Here is a 17,060-nt window from a genome sequence, read left to right as displayed (position 1 = left end):
TTAAAGATTTAAAGTTTCTTAGGAATATTATTCATATAACTACATGGCATAAATAGCTATACTTTTGTGTACTTTAAAATCACAATGTATAATTGTGTGATGCTATTATTGCTTCATTTTTATTAGAAGAGAAACAAATTTCATACTCCACTGTTGTGTAGATTGGAGTCTTTCATATATTGGGACAAGTGCCGGGATTCCAGGAGCTGTCAATACTAAAAGGAAGGGTTTCATTGCAATGACCCATTCTCCCAAAGAACTATTCCATAGTTGCTGGAAATTTCATACTCAGATATCAATCTGTTAGAACTTTAAATGAAGGACAAATCCTACTAGATAAATATTATTTAAAATCTTTAAACCTTGCATATTGAAAGTACTCTATTTTTCAATTTTATCTTGTCTTTTTCATTCCTAATAATTTTCAGGACATTAGAATTTTAGGATAATGAAAAATATTTAGATGTCCCACTACTGTTTATATTAACAGGACTTAATCTGTACTAGACATCTAGAAACATTAAACAAAGCAAAGAGTGTTTTTATGCTTCCTAATAGTGTGCTTTCCCATAACGTGGAATTAAAAACAAATTATGACTTCATGATAAATCCTTAAGAAATATTGATATGAATATTATTTAAATATTATAGTTTTCTCAGTTAACTCCAAATCCTATAAACCAACAAGGAAAAGGAGTAGTTTTCTTAATATATCCTAACACTCATACCTAGGGCTTAGGGCTTAGGGCTGACTCCTTATTATCACCTTATAGTAAAGAACTTTATGTAATGTATCTGCAGAATGAAGAAGAAAATTTGTTCTCTGGTACTATATATTTTATTCTTATATAGTCATGCTAATTCAGCAGTAATTTGCTCAGTCTCTGGCCCCTCACCCCTGGAGAAAACACTTCTAGACTTGGGTATACCCTACACCTAAAGATAGAACAAATATTTGGTCTTATTTAAAAAGCAGAAACAAAAAAACCAGGGTTTGTGTTGTGAGGTATTAAGTAACTCAGTAAACCCAGTTTCCAGTCTCAGTCTAGAATTCCTAGTTCCTGAGCCATGTCAAAGATGCCCCACCAAGTTTCTTTCCATTTCTCTATAGTGCCGGTAGGTATTTTCTGCTTTATCTCCCCAGTCCCTGCCAAAGGAACTTGGTTATCTAGTTTCTAACTCACATGAGTGGGCTTAGGAATTTGGAATGACATGTGCAAGATCCAGTAATAGGCAGAAGCTGTTCTTAGCCTTTGCAACATCCTACACTTTTACCTTCCAAAAGGGTGTACATTTTGATGTTGAACATCAACTTTCATTTAGATTTAGGACTTACATGCAGCAAATATAAATAAGTGTGGCATCAGAAGCAGGAATAATGGCCATATACAACCAATCTGTCAAATATTAAGTTTAGCCCTGATAATATGTTAAGACCTGAATATCTTTTCTAGTACGAATAGAATGTATTGAAATGTTTACATGTACTTTGATCTCCCTGCATTACTTATAACTTATGTGTTTTATTTCCCAGAGTGCAGTGTTGCTGAATGTTGCATATGCTTTTTGCGGTACTGCAGGCATTAGCCATACACGTGCCCAGATGTTCTGCACTTTGAAATGTTGCCTTTACTTAATGTGGGTTGACTTTCTGAATTGCGGAAAGGCAGTATTCCAAGCCAATCCTATTTGTCACTTTATGTGTGAATATTTTGCTCTCTGACAGGAAAGGAAGAATTAAAACATCTTCTCAGCCCCCTCACCCTACTCTGCACTATTTGCCTCAGGTTTCATGACATTTTTAATGGAATACACTTCAACAGGTAAAAACGTATTCAATAGTAGTGACTATCATACATTTAAAAACATTTTTGCAACCAGAACAGAAAAGCAGGCTAATCAGCCAACATGAATTTAATTTTCAAAAAAGAGTAAAATGTAGGATTAGAACAGGAAAGGTTGTCCTGGTAATTGTAAACTGAGACCAAGGAAACTCTGTCCCCTTATTTATTCTCCCAGCTTCTTCTGATCTAATTGTCAAAGGTTTTAGAATCCAAGAGAATATCTTGGAATAAGCTTCCTTCATGCTAGGAGGAGGTCTTTCTAAATTAATATTATGAGCATTGAACCTCACTGCATCTCTTTTAATTTTTGTGAGAATTCTGCACGGTCAAGAAAGGAAGGCAGTGGGGAAACACCCCTGTTACGCTTAGCTGATTTGAAGTGTGCCCTTGAATATCCCTGTTGGCAGCTACAGTTGAGATCTCAGAAGGGAAACAATGGCTGTGAGATCCAGCAATGTAGTTTGAATCTTCATTCCCTTCCAGACTCTTCCTGTTTTTAATTTTTTCACCTCAGAACCAGACATATGGAAAGCTTTAAAGACAAGCTGGAAGGCACATTGTATCAATTCTACACGTGTGCTATACATGGAAGATATCCCGAGCTGGATGCTCCTGTAGCCTGCTGGACAGAGGTGATGATGCTGGAAGCAATCACATGTTTTTTTTCTTTTAAAGAGTGTTCTGAGTTATTGAAAGGTAGACTACAAAATATGTCATGGGCAATGTCTTGAAGAAATGTTTAAACTGGTGGATTTTTGTGAATTTCTAAGGTTTTTTTTCTTTGCAATTTCAGATCTACTTAGCCACTTTAGGTATGACTTTGGACCCTGACACTTTTTTAATGTCTCTAAAGCATGGAAAGAAGTGCAGAAATGAACAGACACGTATTAGAAACCCTGGCATTGGTCCCATGCATGTTTTCATGCCCAGCCCCTCCTTCATTTCCCTCCTACAGTCTTGAGTGTGAGAGATCAAGAGGTGAGGAGTTAATTTGTAAATCTGATACAAATTGAGTGAAATGCAAAAGTTGAACAGGCCAATGGTGAAACTAAATATAAATTCCAAGATGGTTTCCACAGTCCACCGGATTCAAGTGACTTGAGTAACAGCCATTATGTGATTGATGTGTTCACTTCCTACTCAAAAGCCTGTCAGAAAGCATTCTTTATTGAAAACCACCTTACATTGTGTTAAACTTCTGATCGCTGCTATTAAGAATATATATACATATGTATTCATGGGAACATTTTTTCTCAATATTTGTATGATTTGCTTATTGTTCCTATGCTGAGTGAGCTCCTTTTTGCTTCAGACAAAAATAAACGAGATTTTGTGTTTATGTGTTTTTGTTGTTGTGAGTTCTATCGATCTATAGAAGGGGGATTAATCTTAAAGTGGTTTCTCCTTTTAACGTGAATTTTAAGATTGAAGGGGGTCAACTGTCTGGTGATGGATGGAAACTAAAATTTTTGGTGGTGAGCATGCTGTAGTGTATACAGAAGTAGAAATATAATGTTGTACATATGAAACTTATATAATGTTATAAACCAATGCTATCTCAATAAGAAAAAAAGAAATATCATAAGACTGGAAAAAAATAGAATATTTAGCTGTGGGCCAACATGTATCTTCTATCCTATAATAGTCACTATACACAGCTTTTAAAAATTAAGCTATAGCTATAATGTTCAGCTCTTTAGAATCAGATTACTGTTGCCTTTGATTTAAGCATAGTTGATATTTCTTATTTTTTAAGCCACAACCCAGAATGAGACATGCACTTTAACATCAAGAATTAGTTCACACATACACACGTGCATGAGCATTTAAAACCAACGTCTCACAAAATGCTACTTTCCCTATCTGTGATACCCTGGGCTATTTCTCATTCTGTTCTATTCTCTGTAATTTTTTAAATGCTGATAGCGAATTTCCCCCTTGGTTTCTTGAACCTCCAATGGGTTATCACCAGCACTGAGGAAGCAGTTTCCAGTGTCATTTGAGCTGTATACTTTAAGTCTCCATGACTTCATTCTGTGATTTGGCCATGACATGAGGGCCTGCCTTAGGATCATGAGGATTAAATAAAATAATACATAGCCAGCACTTAAGATAGCAGCTGGAACAAAGCGAGTGCTCACTGTATGGTAGTTATTATCTTTAAAATGAATACAAACTGAACAGAAATAAAAATCATTTAAAATGTGTTTTTCTCAGTTTTTTAGAATTGAAATCAAGTGGTGTTAAGGATCTCTCTGTACATAAAAATATTCTGTAAGGATTAAATCTGATTTTTTCTGGCACTATTTGGCACTATGTTCATTATTTTTTATTTATAACAAGAAGCCTATAAGAGTAGTAGATCTGGTCTATAAATTCTCCCTCAATGTTCTGAGCAACTTACTAAGCATCTTTTTTTTTCTCCTAAGGAACAACTTAGTCAAAATACCCAGAAGAGAATGTTCATGTGCATTATGTATAGCAATAAAGTCTGCCTCATTTAATTTGCACACTGTAGGCCAGAGTTCTGTAATGGGTACTTAATAGACAAAAACAAATTACTGCATGGTACTCAATTCAGGATTTAAATAAAATAAGACATGAAATATATATAACTGCCATTTAGACATGAAATACATATAACTGCCAGTAGCAAAAAGGGCCTGTAGTAGGGTATTTTAAGACTCCATGAAAAGGCACTCAAAGGAACTGGGCCCACAAGCAGTTAGTTGTCACTAACAAGGAGTAGGGTTATTTTTTCAAACCCTGTTTGTAAATGGGATAAGTGAAGTATTCTGTTCTTTGAAATGACAGAACATTATTTTAAAGTATAACTAACTTCTTTTCACTAATTCAGACTCATCTCCTTTTACCATCAAGGCTGCCTACACTATCACTGTAAAGTTACATTAAATTTGTCATACTCCTTGAATTTTTTTCATGCTTCTATATTAGTAAGATCTATATTTCAGCCTGGAAAGAGAGAGAGAGGTGGCTAAAAAAGCATTCTCTAGGGCTTCCCTGGTGGTGCAGTGGTTGGGAGTCCGCCTGCCGATGCAGGGGGTGCGGGTTCGTGCCCCAGTCCGGGAGGATCCCAGATGCCGCGGAGCGGCTAGGCCTGTGGGCCATGGCTGCTGGGCCTGTGCGTCCGGAGCCTGTGCTCCGTGGCGGGAGGGGCCACGGCAGTGAGAGGCCCGCGTACCGCAAAAACAAACAAACAAAAAAGCATTCTCGGGCTTCCCTGGTGGCGCAGTGATTGAGCATCTGCTTGCCGATGCAGGGGACACGGGTTCGTGCCCCGGTCCTGGAAGATCCCACATGCCGCGGAGCGGCTGGGCCCGTGAGCCATGGCTGCTGAGCCTGTGCTCCGCAACGGGAGAGGCCACAACAGAGAGAGGCCCGCGTACCGCAAAAAAAAAAAAAAAGCATTCTCTATGGCAAAAACTTTGTAGAGAAATTTTTCAGTGGTAACTAAGAAAAAATAAAACATTTTTGCCCCAAGGTAAAAAGTGCTAAAATATGAACAGATATCATGGAATTTCTCAAATCACTGGGGCCTTCCTCAGTTGCCTAGATTCTGCTCACCCTATAGGGAATAAAACAAACATTTGTTTCCCTATTTGTAGAAAGAAAGCTCAAAGTCATAGCAGTAAAATCTAACATAAGAGAAATAAAGGCCCTAGAAAGATTACCATTTATTCAGATGATAAGAGGTTCTCATACACTTGCTTAAAAACCTAAACTTGAAGCTTCACTGTGAAGTTAATTTCTGTCCTTTTAATCCTGGATAGTCTCCACATCACACTTTCGTTTTACTGCTGTCAAATAAAGCCACGATCCATAAATGAGTAAACCAAGGAAGAATTTTACTCTTGATTTTTCTCATGACTAAATTTGCTTCCTGGAGTACTTGAGAGACCTGAAAGAGCTTTGATGTTTTCTTTCTCTTTCTGCAAGAGTTGATTCCATCCACACCTGAGCTGGGGAATAAATGCAGAGATGTCTTTGTGCTTGGAAAGCACTTTGAAAACATTGACTGAAGCACATGAACAGATAAAGACATGAGAGGCTTCTGTTATTTCAAAGGATAACCTAAGAGGCTCAGAAAAAGCAGCACACATACTTCTTTCAATTCATGAACACTTTCCTCCTAGCTGAACTATGAAGGATGAATCGGGCTTTGAAAATTATGTATTCTGAATTAATTCATATAACCACAACAAAACCTTCAGTATCACAAACATGTCCCAGCCTGGTGCAGTGGCACAGTATGCACTCAGTAAAATCTCATGGCAAAGTTTTGGTAGTGTGCATGTAAAAGAGAAGCTATGGAGTTTGGGTTGTTTGTGGTTGCTTTTTTAAGCTCAGTGATAGATCTGTTGATATCCAGGACAACTGCACAATCTCTTTTGAGTCGCTTATTTACTGTAACTTATAGAGGGAAAAAGACACCATTATGAAAAAAAACCTGTACAAAATCTTCATGTTCCCTATAAAATTAATGCCCAGGTAAGAAAGAAGTCAACATAAATGCATATACAACCTTCATTTAATGTCATTTATGGTACTGTAGACCATTTAGCGTGGCGTAATTGATTCTAAAGGAAATCAGAATTGGCTCACCTCCTCTCACGAGCACACCAAAATCACAACTGCTGAACAACCATCAATAAAAAAAGACTGGAACCTACTAAAAAAAAAAGATATTCTACATCCAAAGACATAAAGAAGAAACCACAAGAGATGCAATATGATCAAATCCCATACCACCTGGGTGGGTGACCCACAAACTGGGGAATAATTATATTGCAGAATATCTCCCACAGGACTGAGAGCTCTGAGTCCCACATTAGGCTCCCCAGCTGAGGGGTCTGGCATCGGGAGGAGGAGCCCCCAGAGCATTTGGCTTTGAAGGCCAGTGGGGCTTGATTGTAGGAGCTCCACAGTACTGGGGGAAACAGAGACTCCACTCAAGGAGGGTGCACACGAGGTCTTGTGCACATCAGGACCCAGAGCAAAAGCAGTGACTTCATAGAAGCCTGGGCCAGACTTATCTGCTGGTCTTGCAGGGCCTGCTGGGGAGGTGGGGTTGGGGGACGGCCGTGGATCTCTCTGGGGTCATAAAATATGGTGGCGGAAATAGCAGGGAGTGCACATCTACTTGAACTCTTCCTACAGGCAGACATACTGCTTGGATCAGTAGCAACAAGACCTGGCCTCACCCAATGGCCTGTAGGCTCCAGTGCTGGGACGGCTCAGGCCAAACAATCAACAGGACAGGAACACAGACCCACCCATCAGCAGACAGGCTGCCTAACACTAAAGACAGTCATCAAATCACAAGTGAACAAAAGAGGAAAGGGAAAAAATGACCTACAGAAACAAACAGCAATAAGAACATACATATCAATAATTACCTTAAACATAAATGGATTAAATGCTCCAATGAAAAGACATAGACTGGCTGAATAGATACAAGAACAAGACCCATATATATGCTGTCTACAAGAGACCCACTTCAGATCTAGGGACACATACAGACTGAAAGTGAGGGGATGGAAAAGGTATTCCATGCAAATGGAAATCAAAAGAAAGCTGGAATAGCAATACACATATCAGACAAAATAGACTTTAAACACTGTTAACAAAAGACAAAGAAGGACACTACATAATGATCAAGGAATCAATCTAAGAAGAAGATATAACAATTGTAATTATACATGCACCCAACATAGGAGCACCTCAATACATAAGGCAAATGCTAACAGCCATAAAAGGAGAAATTGAGAGTAACACAATAATAGTGAGGGACTTTAACACCCCACTTACAAAATGGACAGATCATCCAGACAGAATATCAATAAGGAAACACAGGTTTCAAATGACACATTAGATCAGATGGACTTAATTGATATTTACAGAGCATTCCATCCAAAAACAGAAGAATACACATTCTTTTCAATTGCACATGGAACACTCTCCTGGATAGATCACAGGCTGGGCCACAAAACAAGTCTTGGTAATTTAAGAAAATTGAAATCGTATCGAGCATATTTTCCAAACACAACACTATGAGATTAGAAATCAACTACAAGAAAAAAAAACTGTAAACACTGTAGTGGAATAACTGAGGACATGGAAAGGAGACGTGACCCATGAGCCCTCCCCCCACCCCCCCAGCAAACTGGGGGCTGGCGAATAAGCCAGAACTGCAAACAGTCCTGATTGCTTTGAGCCCTCCCGGCAAACCAGGGGCATGCGAATAAGCCAGAGTTGTGAACAGTTCTGAATGCTCTGAGCGCCCCCCCTGGCAAACTGGGGGCCTACAAAGAAGCACTGAGTGCTTTGGGCACTGATCCATGAGATGTCCTCAGTATAATCAGAGTGGTGGGAATGCAAGGAAATGTCCTTGTGCTACTTCAGTATAATCAAAATAATGGTGGGAACTTTGTGCTGCTTTCGCGCTCAAGGACGAAGCACGGCAGGTGCTCACGAAAGCCAATTATTGCTTGTATAATTAATAAAAACACAGGTTGCTGCTTTGGCACTTCTGAAATGTTAAGAAAACAAGTCTTAAAGTGTAAACCTAGATAATGCTTTAATAAAAGTTACCACAGCAAGACAGACGGCGCTCCTTTGCCTGAGCGAGCGGCAGCCCTCTACTGCTGTGCTTTGGCACAATTCATCTCGTGTGATGAGCTTACTTTCGGCCCTGTCCTAAGAATAAACTACAACACTTGGCGCCCGAACAGGGACCTGAACGTAAGTAATCACGTGATCGCGGGACCGCAGGGGAAATTGGTCCGCTCAGAGTAAGCGAAACCTTCGGCAACAGTAGAGTAACTGTAATGGGGAATTCCCATTCAGTAGAATTTCAATACATTAAACTCCTGAAACAGTTATTACAGAGTTCAGGAGTGAAAGTGAAACAAGAATCTTTTGATGAATTGTTTGCGCTGGTTTGTAAACATTGTTACTGGTTTCGACCTACTGGTCATAACCAGTTGAATTTAAAAGTTTGGAAACAGGTTATGCGAGCCTTAAGAAGAGTTCATCAGCATGGAGACCCTATATCTGTCCGTGTTTGGTCTCTTTGTAAATTAATTTCCCTTTCCCTGGAACCATTACAATCTGAAACTGAAAGTGACTATGGGGCGCGTTCTCAGCGTCCGAATTCTGCTCCCGATCCTTCTGCTGCTTTTCGTACTCTGTTTCGTGAGTCTCCTATAGAGGACTTTCCTCCGCCTCCTCCTCCCCTTGTGTCTGAGACAGGAGAGGATTTTTCGGATTCCAGTGATGAAGGGGCTTTTTCTGATGGTAATAAAGATCGGGAGCAGGCTAGCAAACAAAATGAAATGCCACTTTCTCAACAGAATGAGATTTCTGATATACTTTCAAAGTTAAAAAGTTTGATGACTAAACTGGAAGAAAATAAAAGCAATACTACTACTCCTTCATATCAGGAGCCATGTCCTACTATTCCTTCGGCTCCTCCTTTAGAATTAGCTTATCCTGTTGGAGCCTCTCGTCAGTTTCGCTTTCCTCTAAAACCTGAATCTAATAGACTGTTGTTGAAAGAAGAGATGAATAAACAAGAAAAGCAATATTCTAAATCATTTTTTGCTTTCCCTACTGTTAGACAAGCTATGCCTGCTAATGATCAATTTCCAAATGGATATGTAAATGTTGAGTATAACCATCATGATATAAAAATTTTAAAAATGCTAAAAGAAGCCATTAATGCGTATGGGATGCATTCTAATTATGTTCGGGGACTCTTGTCTGGTTATGCTACTGAAAACATGTTAAAAAACTGATATGTTTTCAGAAGCATACCTAGATAGAAGACCTTGAAATAGTCACTGTGAACTTTCTCCCCAGGCTGAACAAGAACTTAAATGGATAGAAAAACATATACATGATGCACAATTGGATCGGATTGAATCTCTCGATCATTTACGACATATTGTATTTCATACTCCTCATTCTCCTACTGGTTTACTACAACAAGAAGATAATCTCATAGAATGGATATTTTTAGCTCAAAAAGCTCAAAAGAAATTACAATCTTATATACAAAAAATAGCTGATATTATTATTAAAGGTAGGTAACGATTAAGGCAACTATGTGGTCAGGACCCACATGAACTTATAGTCCCTTTTTCAAACAAAGAAATACAAACTCTTTTTCAACTAGAGGATAACTGGCAAATTGCCTGTGCTCATTATATAGGTAAAATACATAATCATCATCCTTCTGAAAAACGTTTACAATTTTTGAAAAAGACTAATTGGATTTCGACAAAAATAGTTCATTTAGATCCTGTTATAGGACCAACTTTTTTTACTGATGCCAATAAAACGGGAAGAGCAGGATATGCTAACAGTCATGATCAAAAGGTGTTACAATCTCCATATGTTTCAGTTCAAAAAGCAGAACTATTTGCTGTAATACTATTGTTACAAGATTATCCAATTGCTCTTAATATAATTACAGACTCTCAGTATGTGGAATTTACAGTTAAAAATATTGAGACCGCTTTTATCCCAAATAATGGATCAGAACTGCATTCTTTATTTTTGCAAATACAACATATAATTAGACTACGTACTGCACCACTTTATATTACTCATATTCGTGCTCATACTCATTTACCCGGTCCATTGGTAGATGGAAATGATTTTATTGATACTTTAGTGGGTACCATACAATTAGCTACAGCAGAACATCACAGATATCATACTAATGCCAGAAGATTGAAAAAATAAATTTAATCTTACATGGAAACAAGCAAAAACTATTCTCCGTACATGCCCGCAATGTGCTGCTATTAATCAACCTTGTTTGAATATTGGAGTTAACCCTAAAGGCTTATCTGCTAATGCTATCTGGCAAATGGATGTAACTCAATATCCTAGTTTTGGAAAGTTAAAATATATTCATCATTCTGTAGATACCTACTCTCATTTCTCATGGGCAACTCCATTATCTTCTGAAAAAGCTGATGCTGTAATAACTCATTTATTAGAAGCTTTTGCTGTACGAAAATTCCCAACAGCATAAAAACTGATAATGCTTCTGCATATCACTCTCAAAAATGTCAGACTTTTTTTGCCACACATAATATACGGCATGTTACAGGTATCCCAGGAAACAGTACGGGACAAGCGGTTATTGAACGACAAAACCGCACTTTGAAAGAAATGCTTATAAAACAAAAAGGGGGAGATGAGGTACAAAGTCCTAGGAAAAGAATACATATCGCTTTATTTACTCTTAATTTTTTGAATCATGGAGAAGATGATCTTAGTGCAGCTGACAGACATTGGACAAAAATAAGTACACAAGAACTTAGACAATCTGTTTTTATATTAAATGAAAATACTAACACTTGGGAATCTGGCGAGGTTCTTCGTTGGGGTCGAGGATATGCTTTTGTTTCTGCGGGAGCTGAATCCTATTGGGTGCCGGCTAAGAAGATAAAGCTTCGGGATGGCAACTAAGCATAGCCTTGATGTGACGGGAATGACGAAGGGATTTGCGGAGATGGATTTGAGCAAGAGAGCATTCCGTGTGCCATGGGATCAAACAAAGAGGGCGTCTCCATTGACTTGGGGGCAAGTGAAAAAGTTTGCAGGCACTGCTGAAAATCTTGTCATTTAAACCCCTCACTAGCACCAATCTTTTTGTAGCTATGTTGGCAATGTTGTCTGCACAGGTAATAAGCATATCAGCCAATGAGATAAATTGTACTAACCATACTTATTGGACTTATATTCCTAACCCTCCTCTTAATATGGGGGTTACCTGGTGGGATGCCCCAATTCTCGTATATGTAAATGAGTCTGGATGGTTGCCTGGTCCTTTTGATGACAGAGGCCCTTTGAAGCCGGAAGAAGAAGGAAGGATAATAGAGAATTACACGGTGGGTGTTAATGGATCTCCTATTTGTATGGGAAAGGGAGATCATTGCCTTAAAATGAATTATCAGGCATGGTTAAGTGCTGTCAAAAATGAAAGCAGATATCATGGGTTATATCTTTTGAGTGCTTATAGTTTTAAAAGTTCTAATTCCACTCTTAATGAAAATGTTTCTGCACCTTATTTGCCTCCACGCCGAGTGCCTCTTATGGATCGATTATCGGATTGGGTCCATTGGACTCGATGCCGAGGAGAAATGGCTCGGGTTCTTGTTAATACTTCTTGGGGAAGCGTCATTGATTCGAGCCCTTTTGGCTCCGCCCGAGGAATAAAGGGTTTGAAGAAGTTATACTGGCATAAAGAGGATAACACTATTTATAGCAATACTATTAATGATACCATAGTATGGCATGCTGGAGGGTTTTCTCCTCCTGGTCCTCATTTAAATGGATATCCTATCCAAAAGGACTTATGGAAGCTTATGGCAGCTCTGAGAAAGATTAATGCCTGGGTAGGACATATGGTTAACAAATCTGAAAATCATAGTTTGATTTTTCATAAAGATGTTACTCGGTATACTCGTAGTTGTGTGAAATTACCTTATATATTGTTAAAGGGACCAGCTGTATGGAATGAGACTCAAGGTATTATAATGTGTAAAAATTGCTCTCTATATACCTGCATTAACTCTAGTATTTTAACATATCTACTGAAAGTTTGTATATCTTACGAGCTCGGACAGGTCTTTGGCTCCCTGTCAATCTTGGAAGGGAATGGCAAGAATCTCTTCCTATGGCTGTTTTGCAATATTTAGCTGATGCATTAAAAAGAAGTAAAAGATTTGTAGGAACGTTGATTGCAGCTGTCATGGGTATTATAGCCATAACAGCTTCTACTGCAGGATTGCTAATGCTCATTATAATAATAATCATATGTTTAATTGTAGTCCGACGACGAGTGAAAGCTACCCGCCATGCAACATCGCAACCAGCTGCTGTGTTTTCCTTGATGCTGCACAAGCTGCAAAATAATTCCATGTAGTTTAGTACCGAGAGTAATGCTGCCGTGTTCTCCTTGATGCTGCAAAAATTGTAAAACGAAAAAGGGGGAAATGTAGTGGAATAACTGAGGACATGGAAAGGAGACGTGACCCATGAGCCCTCCCCCCCAGCAAACTGGGGGCTGACGAATAAGCCAGAACTGCAAACAGTCCTGATTGCTTTGAGCCCCCCCCGGCAAACCGTGGGCATGCGAATAAGCCAGAGTTGTGAACAGTTCTGAATGCTTTGAGCGCCCCCCGGCAAACCCGGGGCCTGCAAAGAAGCATTGAGTGCTTTGGGCACTGATCCATGGCATGTCCTCAGTATAATCAGAGTGGTGGGAACGCAAGGAAATGTCCTTGTGCTACTTCAGTATAATCAAAATAATGGTGGGAACTTTGTGCTGCTTTCGCGCTCAAGGACGAAGCACGGCAGGTGCTCAAGAAAGCCAATTATTGCTTGTATAATTAATAAAAACATAGGTTGCTGCTTTGGCACTTCTGAAATGTTAAGAAAACAAGTCTTAAAGTGTAAACCTAGATAATGCTTTAATAAAAGTTACCACAGCAAGACAGACGGCGCTGTTTTGCCTGAGTGAGCGGCAGCCCTCTACTGCTGTGCTTTGGCACAATTCATCTCGTGTGATGAGCTTACTTTCGGCCCTGTCCTAAGAACAAACTACAACAACATACACACACACACACACACACACACACACACACACACAAACGTGGAGGCTGAAGAATATGCTACTAAACAACCAGTGAATCACTGAAGAAGTCGAAGAGGAAATCAAAAAATACCTAGAGACAAATGAAAATGAAAACAGGATAATCCAAAACCTATGGGATGCAGCAAAATCAGTTCTAAGCGGAAAGTTTATAGTTATACAAGCTTGCCTCAGGAAACAAGAAAAATCTCAAATAAATGACCTAACCTTACATCTAAAGAACAAACAAAACCCAAAGTTAGTAGAAAGAAATAATAAAAAATCAGAGAAGAAATAAATGAAATAGAGATGAAGAAAACAATGGAAAAGATCAATGAAACTAAAATCTGGGTCTTTGAAAAGATAAACAAAATTGATAAACCTCTAGCCAGACTCATCAAGAAAAAAAAGGGAGAGGGCCCAAATCAATAAAATTAGAAATGAAAAAAAGTTACAACCAACACCACAGAAATACAAAGGACCATAAGAGACTACTACAAGTAACTCTATGCCAATAAAATGGACAACCTAGAAGAAATGGACAAATTCTTAGAAAGGTACAATATCCCAAGACTGAACCAGGAAGAAACAGAAAATATGAACAGACCAATCACAAGTACTGAAATCGAGTTTGTGATTTAAAAACTCCCAACAAACAAAAGTCCAGAACCAGAAGGCTTCACAGGTGAATTCTACCAAACATTTAGGAAGAGTTAACACCTATCCTGAAACTATTCCAAAAAATTGCAGAGGAAGGAACACTTCGGAACTCATTCTATGAGGCCACCATCACTTTGATGCCAAAACCTGACAAAGAGGGGCTTCCCTGGTGGCACAGTGGTTGAGAGTCCGCCTGCCGATGCAGGGGACACAGGTTCGTGCCCCGGTCCGGGAAGATCCCACATGCCGCGGAGCGGCTGGGCCCGTGAGCCATGGCCGCTGAGCCTGCGCGTCCGGAGCCTGTGCTCCACAACGGGAGAGGCCACAACAGTGAGAGGCTCGCATACCGCAAAAAAAAAAGAAAAAAACCTGACAAAGATACCACAAAAAAAGAAAATTACAGGCCAATATCAGTGATGAATATAGACTCAAAAATCCTCAACAAAATACTCGCAAATCGAATCCAAGAATACATTAAAAGGATCATACACCATGATCAAGTGGGATTTATCCCAGGGTTGTGAGAATTTTTCAATACCCACAGATCAATCAGTGTGATACACCACATTAACAAATTAAAGAATAAAAACCATATGATCATCTCAATAGATGCAGAAAAAGCCACTGATAAAATTTCACATCCATTTATGATAAAAACTCTCCAGAGTGGGAATAGAGGGAACATACCTCAACATAATAAAGGTCATATATGACAAACCTACAGCTAACAACATAATCAATGGTGAAAAGCTGAAAGCATTTCCTCTAAGATCAGGAACAAGACAAGGATGTCCACTCTCACCACTTTTATTCAACATAGTTTTGGAAGTCCTAGCTACAGCAATCAGAGAAGAAAAAGAAATAAAAGGAATCCAAATTGGAAAAGAAGACATAAAACTGTCACTATCTGCAGATGACATGACACTATACAGAGAAAATCCTAAAGATGCTACCAGAAAACTACTAGAGCTCATCAATGAATTTGGTAAAGTTGCAGGATACAAAATTAATATGCAGAAATCTGTTGCATTTCTATACACTAACAATGAAAGATCAGAAAGAGAAATTAAGGAAATAATCCCATTTACCACTGCATCAAAAAGAATAAAATACCTCTGAATAAATCTCCCTAAGGAGCCACTTTGAAAACTACACAATGCTGAGGAAGAAATCGAAGATGACACAAACAGATGGAAAGATATACCGTGTTCTTGGATTGGAAGAGTCAATACTGTCAAAATGACTATACTACCCAAAATAATCTACAGATTTAATGCAATCCCTGTCAAACTGCCAAAGGCATTTTTCACAGCACTAGAACAAAAAATTTTTTAATTTGTATGGAGATACAAAAGACCCTAAATAGCCAAAGCAATCCTGAGAAAGAAAAACAGAGCTGGAAGAATCAGGCTCCCTGACTTTGGACTATACTACAAAGCTACAGCCATCAAAACAATATGGTGCTGGCACAAAAACAAATACCAATCAATGGAACAGGATAGAAAGCCCAGAAATAAACCCACACCCCCACCATAAATTAATCTATGACAAAGGTGGCAAGAATACAGAATGGAGAAAAGACAGCCTCTTCAATAAATGTTGCTGGGAAAACTGGACAGCTACATGTAAAAGAAATTAGAACACTCTCTAACGCCATGCACAAAAATAAACTCAAAATGGATTAAAGACCTCAATGTAAGACCAGATACTATAAAACTCTCAGAGGAAAACATAGGCAGAATGCTCTTTGACATAAATTGCAGCAATATCTTTTTGGATCCACCTCCTAGAGTAATGAAAATAAAAACAAAAATAAACAAATAGGACCTAATAAAACGTAAAAGCTTTTGCACAGCAAAGGAAGCCATAAACAAAATGAAAAGACAACCCACAGAATGGGAGAAAATATTTGCAAATGATGCAGCTGACAAAGGATTAATTTCCAAAATATACAAACAGCGCATGCAGCTCAATATCAAAAAAAATAAACCCAATCAAAAAATAGGCAGAACACCTAAATAGACATTTCTCCAAATAAGATATAAAGATTGACAAAAAGCTCATGAAAAGATGCTCAACATCACTAATTATTAGAGAAATGCAAATCAAAACTGCAATGAGGTATCACCTCACACTGGTCAGAATCGCCATCATTAAAAAGTCTACAAACAGTAAATGCTGGAGAGGGTGTGGAGAAAAGGGAACCCTCCTACACTCTTGGTGGGAATGTAAATTGGTACAGCCACTATGTAGAACAGAATGAAGCTTCCTTAAAAAACTAAAAATACAAAAAAAAAAAACCCCAAAACTAAAAATACAGCTGGGCGTATATCCAGAGAAAACCATAATTTGAAAGGATGCATGCACCCTGATGTTCATTGCAGCACTATTTACAATAGCCAGGACATGGAAGCAACTTAAATGCTCATCGACAGATGAATGGATAAAGAAGATGTGGTACATATATACAATGGAATATTACTCAGCCATTAAAAAGAATGAAATAATGCCATTTGCAGCAACATGGATGGACCTAGAGATTATCAGACTAAGTGAAGTAAAACAAAGAAAGACAAATATCATATGATATTGCTTATATGTGGAATCTAAAGAGATGATATTAATGGACTTACTTACACAACAGTAACAGACTCCCAGACTTCGATAACAAACTTATTGTTACCGAAGGGGAAAGGTGTGTGTGGGGGGAGGCGGGGATAAATTAGCAGTTTGGGATTAACAGATACACAACCCTATATATAAAATAGATAATCCATAAGGACCTACTGTATAGCACAGGGAACTCTACTCAATATTCTGTAATAACCTATATGGGAAAAGAATCATTGTATGTATATGTATAACTGAGCCACTTTGCTGTACAC

General features: G+C 38.5%; 1 long non-coding RNA gene across 2 annotated transcripts in view; it reads right to left on the bottom strand.

Moving 5' to 3' along the window:
* LOC309824486 overlaps nucleotides 1–17,060 on the bottom strand; it is a 129,422-nt gene that overhangs the window by 52,496 nt on the left and 59,866 nt on the right. The gene's annotated exons all lie outside the window — the stretch shown is intronic.

The sequence above is a fragment of the Grampus griseus genome (assembly GCF_964374135.1).
Source record: "Grampus griseus genome assembly, chromosome: 6".
Classification (NCBI taxonomy): Eukaryota; Metazoa; Chordata; class Mammalia; order Artiodactyla; family Delphinidae; genus Grampus; species Grampus griseus.
This window is presented reverse-complemented; position numbering and strand designations above follow the sequence as displayed.